The sequence below is a fragment of the Mirounga leonina genome, unplaced genomic scaffold (genome assembly GCF_011800145.1).
Source record: "Mirounga leonina isolate KUSES-001 unplaced genomic scaffold, KU_Mleo_1.0 Mir_200, whole genome shotgun sequence".
Taxonomy (NCBI): domain Eukaryota; kingdom Metazoa; phylum Chordata; class Mammalia; order Carnivora; family Phocidae; genus Mirounga; species Mirounga leonina.
Genome location: NW_023270503.1, coordinates 14,655,580 through 14,663,225, shown reverse-complemented (window position 1 = coordinate 14,663,225; position 7,646 = coordinate 14,655,580). Strand labels below are relative to the sequence as shown.

The 7,646-nt window shown below is 34.6% G+C and overlaps 1 long non-coding RNA gene across 1 annotated transcript; it reads right to left on the bottom strand.

Annotated features, from left to right (window-relative positions):
* Window positions 1-313: 313 nt before the first annotated feature.
* On the bottom strand, window positions 314-7,331 carry LOC118024703. The gene is made up of 3 exons (XR_004683178.1): window positions 5,968-7,331; window positions 3,095-3,616; window positions 314-1,068 (listed from the first exon to the last, which is right to left on the bottom strand). It is a non-coding gene; the product is annotated as an uncharacterized LOC118024703 (long non-coding RNA).
* Between the last annotated feature and the right edge of the window lie 315 nt (window positions 7,332-7,646).

The window sequence follows — 7,646 nt, the reverse complement described above, 5'->3', positions numbered from 1 at the left end:
AGGCTCCATGCTGAACGTAGAGCATGCTTAAGATTCTCTCCCGCTGGTGTGCCTGGGTGACGCAGTTGGTTAAGTGTCTGACTCCTGGTTTCAGCTCAGGTCGTGATCTTGGGGTGGTGAGATGGAGCCCCGTGTCGGGCTCTGCACCCAGCACAGAGCCTGCTTGAGACTCTCTCTCCCTCTGTCCCTCCTGCTCATGCTCTCTCTCTCTCTAAAATAAATAAATCTTTAAAAAAAACTCTCTTCTCCCTCTGTCCCTCCCCCCACCACTTGTGTCCACTCCCTCTCACTCTCCCTAAAAAAAGTTAAAATAAGTAAATGAAATAGTAGAACCAACTCTATGTGCCTAAAACAATAATTAATTCTGAGTTCTTACAAACCACAAGAAAAACAATCCCACTGATACAAAGTCATACTTTATACTATCTTTATAATGTGCTCAGGATAATTTCATTAATGACCATCTAATTCTTTTCTGCCACAATTTAAGCATATCACCTCTTGTCCTACAGTCTGTTAATAAGAGAACAAGTACATCAATAATTACAAAGTCTTTGGCACCTGAAGCAGCTATTAAATCACCCTTCATCCTTGCCTTCTCCAAGTTAAATAACCCAAATTCCTTTGCTTTTACTTAATATGTTCTGTCTCTTTGAAAGCTCAAATTTGCAATAGTAGGAAAACACCTGCAATACTAGGAAAATAACTTTTACATACTTTACACGGACAATTAAGAAAACATATAGAGTTAGAATTACAGTTATGTAAAAAAGCAATGTGGTAAATATATTTATGAATAAAAAATGAAGACTCAGAAAAAAACTGTCATTCATATATTAATTCTACACCATGGTTCTAATTCTAGTATTCTAGAGCACAATAATCCTTACCAGGGGACTTTCCTTGCTGTGAGTTGCTTCTTCGCTCTCTGTATCTGGCTGGAGTGGATAAACCTGCGTCTTTACTAGGCTTGCTAGCAGGCCCCATTTCTGAAATAAGGAATCCCATCTGTTCTGAAGGCAAGATATTCTCAGGTGGATTGGTCAGGCATTTTATACTGGCATCCACCTAAAATATTAAACCCACTCATTATTCTGAATTTACCCCAAATATCTACTAAAAGTTAAGATAGTTTATCAGAGGAGTTCTATTATTGAAACATGATCCAACAAACATACCTGTAAAAGGCTTTTCATTCTTATGAGTGATACTACCTTTGATTTTGTTGAACTAATGTGAATATTCAGTAGTAGGATATATATTTCCCCATGCACAAACCATTGAAATATATATGGAGTTAAAACATTTACTTATGATCAGAGGAAGATTAACCATGAAGCTTGTTGGATTTTTTTTTTTTTTTAAATTCACACACACACACAAATTTACAGTTGGTTAAGACCCCTATCTTTTTCTACTCTAGTATCCCTTTCATCAGATTTCCACCTCCGTTGATAATATTGAAATGGTCACTGGCATAATCCTGTTGATGTCAGTGGAGCTGAAGACACTTTATTCTACTAATTTTGTATTCTTTGTCTTAAAGAGGTCCTCAAAATTATATAACCTTTAGCCCCTATAAAATCTAGATCTGTTCTGCTTATGAGTTTGGAGTTCCTAAGTTTTCTCTGGAATGCAAATCCCTTCATCAAGGTGACCAACTTCTGAACTACTCTTATTTCTTTGAATTTATTTTAAACAAAACTATATAATGAAATAAAGCTAAAAGTTAAAAACATAGCTTTTAAAAAAAGCTCTGATGTTCAAATATATTTTTTAAAGATCTTGAAAGTAATTATATGAATGCAATTTTAAGGTATGAAATCTAATATTTTGTATGTGACTATGAAGGAACAAAGACAAATTTTATGTTCTTTCCACAATCATATTTGAAACACAATGGGCCTATCTTTGGTCTACTGAATTTATAATTTATATTTATTATTTTAACACACGATATACTGGGTCTCAACAGTTGGGCTCAAAAAGGACAATAAGTTGATAGATACCTTAAGACATGTGGATCTAAAATTAGAGCTAAAAAAAATGTGTTAAAAAAAATACAACTGTCCAAAAGTTATCTTGGGAATCTAACAGTGATGATATTTTCAGTCCCATTAAAGAAAAAAGTCCAAAATTTAATATATATATATGGCTAAGATCAAGAAAAAAATAAAAGTAGGAAAATACAAGTTAATTCACAAAAAGTGATTTTAATTTAGGTGTACTTTTATTTAGAATCAAACTTTATTCATTTTCTGGTCATAAACCAGCAGCAATAAAGGAATTAGCTTCTACCTTCAGAAAATGTCGCTCAAACGAGAGTCAGAATTCTGCTTTAAGAATGTAGGTAACAATAACAAAAAGAATGGAGATATTAGTAATGAAATTCAAACATAGTATGCTCATAAGATAAATGTGAATTCAATAATGCTGTAAGAAAGTATGAAAAGACCCCTAACCATCTCCTTACCTCCATGCTACAAATGGCTAGGAAAGTCCTGATATTATCTGCCAGATAAACCATCCTTTCTGAGTAGTGAATTTTAATCAGCCAGGCACACCTAGTCCATCCAAATTAAGATAGGAAGCAAAACTCAAGGGATGCTTTTAACATGAAAATAAGGTCTATACCACAGTGCTCCTACTGCCTCTCCAGAGGTTGACTTCAGACCATAACACAGTAAAAAGATGTCTGGGGTTTAAGGTTACTTCTTTCTGAATTTTTCGTGCAGAGTCCCTGGGACATGATCCTTCTGGAAAGCATAATGGGAGCACCTGGGTAGCTCAGTCAGTTAAGTGTCTGACTTTGGCTCAGGTCATGATCTCAAGAGTCCTGAGATCAAGCCCCATGTCAGCCTCTGCACTCAGCGTGGAGTCTGCTTGTCCTTCTGCCTCCCCACACCCCTGGTTTGGGCTCTGGCATGTGCGCTCAGAGTCTCAAATAAATAAAATCTTTAAAAAAAAAAAAAAGAAAGCATAATGAACTGGTAATAAACCCAAATAAAATGTGAACAAACTCTTTACTAGAATGGTCTTTAGCAAGAAGCACTAGGTACTTTGAGCTTTTTTAGGACTTTTTTCTTTGCCTTACCTGGTGTGTGCTGAATGGTAGCCCTTCCTGCACAAATACTACTGAAGATGGAGATGGATTATGACTTAGCTGCTCCTTCAGTTTGACATGAGCTTGTTGGATGGCTGCAGATTCCTGTATTGTAGTATTTTCAACAGGCTGAGCTGTGTGGATGGTATAGATGTACTCAGGTGACTGTGGTAGAGAGCAGGTAATTGCTTGTTCTGCTCCGACTACAAAAGATGTAATATCTGAGCCTACAGGAGTAAGTGGCTCCAGCTGGCTAGCCTGACTTGTGGAAGATGGATTGCTGTTGTTTGAATTAGCTAGGATATGTTGGCCTCTGTTCGACTGAGATGTTGGGCACTGATTCTCAACAGGCTCCACCTTCACCATCTCCAATTTAGGGGAGGAATGCAACTCATCTACTATCTGAAAAACAGCCTCTAGGTTTACTTCTGTCTTTTTATTTTCATCAGTAGCACTGCAAGGCCAATTAGAAGGCAGAAATTCAACTGGATAGGAGGATTGCATTGGAGGATTCTGGGAAAAGAGAAAATAGGACTGTTTGGATAGAAAATTGAATATGAGATTAAGGAGGAAAGCAACAATGTTTAGGCTGATAAATGTTAAACAAATAGATTAAATTTTAACTAAAGCTCACTAAGAAAACTTGAACACCAATCAACTTTTCAGCAACGGTAGCTTCAATTCTATTGTTAACATTTACTTAGCCACTGATACATGTCAACCACTACGCTAAGTTTAATACTGGAAAGGACCAATAATTCTCAGGGTTAAAGTATACAAAATCAAAAAGCCGTAGTACCCAAATACCTATTTGCTGATAAAATGTCTATACACCCAATTCTTCCATAAAAGTTGACAGACAAAAACATCACTTATATCTATCATATACTATTTTAGGAATGTAGTAAGGAAATTTCAAACACAGGATGCTCACAAGTCCACCAATGCTTCTATAGATTCAGGGGGAGGTACTGATATTCTGTTCCAAATGATCTGGGAAAAAATGGATGGAATATCGAATGTCCTTTGGTTCCTGAGATTGTTTATTTTTAATAATAAAACAATAGATTTTAAAAAGCTCCCACTCTTAGATGTATTCTTTATATCTTTAAGATGTATTCTCTTATACATAGTACTTTGCACAGAGTAGGCATTCAGTTACATGTTTGATGATAAATAATCTCAAGCTATGAATATAAAATACTGAAGAGTAATAATTAAATAAAACATGTAATAGGTTGATGTTGCCGAATACACAACAAAGACTGCGTCAATTATTCAAAGGACATTAATGCCAAATAATGTAAATTTAAATGGTTTAAGCATCAAGCCACTCAATAAACGGTTTATTGAGTTTGAGTTCTTACTATGTGCCATTTATTTATTGAGTTCTTACTATGTGCCAAGCACATGCAAAGTACTTTATATACATTATTCCATTTAATCCTCTCAAGAGGCCTATAAAATGTGATCATCTCCATTTCCAAATGATGAAACTGAAGTTCAGAGAAACTGTGTAATTTACCCAAAGTCACAATGAAATAACGGACAGATCCAGGTTTCAAGCATAGGTTGCCTGACTTAAGAGCTCTTGCTCTTAACCTTTACACTATAATGGTCATTCATGCACACTCTCACCAATATCTGTGATGCAACTAAACCAACTGCATTTATTTCCAGAATCACACCTAAAATATATTCTTTTTTTCATTTCAAAAATGTTATGTCTACCTATCTTTATTTTCCTGTAACAAACATGTATTGTCTTTCTAGTAAGGATATTTCTAAGGATATGTTAAATAATTTATTTAAAACATAAACATAATCAAGATATAAACACCATCAGAGTATCTCCAGTATGATCCAAGGGAGAGAGTGTCCAGATCCACAAACAAAAGCATCTAATTTGTGGGACAGACATATCCCTCTAGTGAAGATGAACAGATTGGACCATCATGCTTGATGGTACCTGCCATTAAAAATGTCCAAATAAGTCCCTTTGATCTGATTCTACGCTCTTCAAACAACAATCTGATTATAATTTGACATCCCATGTAATTTTCTCAAAACAACAACAACAACAACAACAACAACAAATGAATGTTTCTTTCAGTTCTGGCATGCCACTAGTAAGATATTCTCTTAAAAACAGAAGCTATCTCAACTACATGATATCAAAGGCAAACACATAATTCCAATCTTTAAGCAATTACAGCATAAAACTACAAAGCATGGAATTTAATCTTATCCTAGAAATAGCAGTCTAAAACATTTAAATCAACACAATTGCTCCCCAATAAATAATGAGAAAATAATTGAAGTATAGTATTTACAATATGGGGGCAAAAAGGGATCACCACTTAAATTTCTCATTTTTATTTCACTTTTCCTTTCTCATTAAAAAAAGTAATTATCTGTATCATCTTGGAAGAAACTGTCATTTGGTGACTTATATACTTTTAAAGTTTATTTGATACTCATTTTACCATAGAAGAACGTAGAACAGCAATGCTCAAACTTTCCACAATGATGAAAATGCTCTCTGTGCTGTACAATTTGGTAGCCACTAGCCATATGACACTTTGAACACTAGAAATGAATTTTAGATTTTATTTCATTTTAATTAAATAGCCACATGTAGCTAGTGCCTATTGTTTTGGACACTAGTGCTTATTGTTTGGATGTCGGAATCCTCAGACATCATTTCTATCAACTCCCTCTTTTTTAGAACTGAGAAAACCGAAGCCGTAATCCACAGCTTACCTCTGGCTACTCATTAAGATAAAATTATACTTTAAAACTGTGCAAGGTCAATCATACTCCCCGTCAAGTACAGAGTGTGTCCACCGTTCCAAGAATCTTACCTGGAAGTAGTTGCAGTGTGCATAGGAAGAGGCAGTGGGGGTGACACAACTACTCAGCGCGTCCATGTGGGTAGAAGGAGAGCAGCACTGTAGCACAGCTGGGACAAATTCAAACAGAGAAAAGTCATCAACCACAAGTAACCTCTGCAGCATTTAAGGCACTCCCCTCTCTCAACTTGGAAAGAAAAATTCCAAAAGTTTGCCTTTGTGGATGCAATAAAATTATACTTAGTCCGACTCGGTGCTATTATTTATTGAAAACAACATGGCAATACACTAATGTAAAAAATCATTTTAAAGGGTCATGTCTACTTTTCTAAATGATTTCTTTAGCACCTAAACATTTTGCTACCTTTCTAAGCAAACATTTATTCTTATTGAAACTAATTTCATTTTACTGAAAGTATCAGAACATATTTGGAATTCCAAAATAATTGTTTCAATCATTTTAACAGTAACAAACATTTGGAGGAGGGTGTGTTTTAAGGATAAAATAAGTGAAATACTCTCCAAACATTCCTACCATTATACAATGCATCTAGTAAAATCCAGACAAAAATGTTTTAACCATTTAAACATGGTTAAGAATTCGAATCTAAGAGCCAGACTGTCTGGCTCTGGAGCCCAGTTCCAAAATTTTAAGAGCTGTATGAACTTGAGCAAGGTTAACCTCTTTGGGCCTCAGTTTCTGCAGCTTAATAAAATAGGGATAATAATAGTACATACCCTACTATGTTTGTTGTGAGGAATGAATGAGTTAATATGCATAAAGCACTTAGAATAGTACTGGCATACAGCAGGCAACCAAAAAATAAAAAGCTAATGCTGCTATTATTTTAACTAAAGAAGTATATTTTCCAAGCTTTCTCTTTATAGTTAGGATACCATAAAAAGATTAACTCTTTGTACTGGGATAGTTATACTTACAGATGCAGTCTTAATAATAGGTTGAGTCTCCTCTTTTCCAGAGAGAGACTCTCCAGAACGAATGAGAATCAGTTATAATACATCACACCTTTGGATTAAACAGAGGATGACATTTATTGAGCACCTACCATGTTCAGGCACAGTACTAGGTGCTTTACATATATTGCTTCATTTAATCCAAACAACAATTGAATGAGGTATTAACATTACTTTACAAAATTAAGGAAACTAAAGCTCAGAGATGTTAAATAATTTGCTGAAAGTCACAAAGCTAATAGTGACAGAGCCAGCAATCAAACTTCAAAGCACATGCTCTTTAATGTACAATACTTCCCTAATCTTTCCTTCTTCCTAAAATGTAACATTTTAATTTTACTAGAACTCCACTTGATGAATATATTTTTAAGTTGTCATTACTATAAGGTGGCGACTTTCTATGTCCACATTTTTGTGTATGTTAATAAAATTACTAAACAATCTTATTCTATGATCTTTGAAAGTAAATTAGCCTAAGGATTATAAAAATTCATTGCAATGTTTCCCTATTTCTCTATTATTGACTACTGATTTTTAAAATGTCAGAAGTTCATGAAGGTATACTAGAAATAATTATTCTTCTAATATCATGTGCAATTTAAGCCATTAAATTTTGCACATGGAAGGAAAAACTTGAAATAATGGACAAAATTCTACTTTAGATTCACATGTAAGGGTTGATGTTTTCTGAATTACATCATTTTAACAATTCCAGT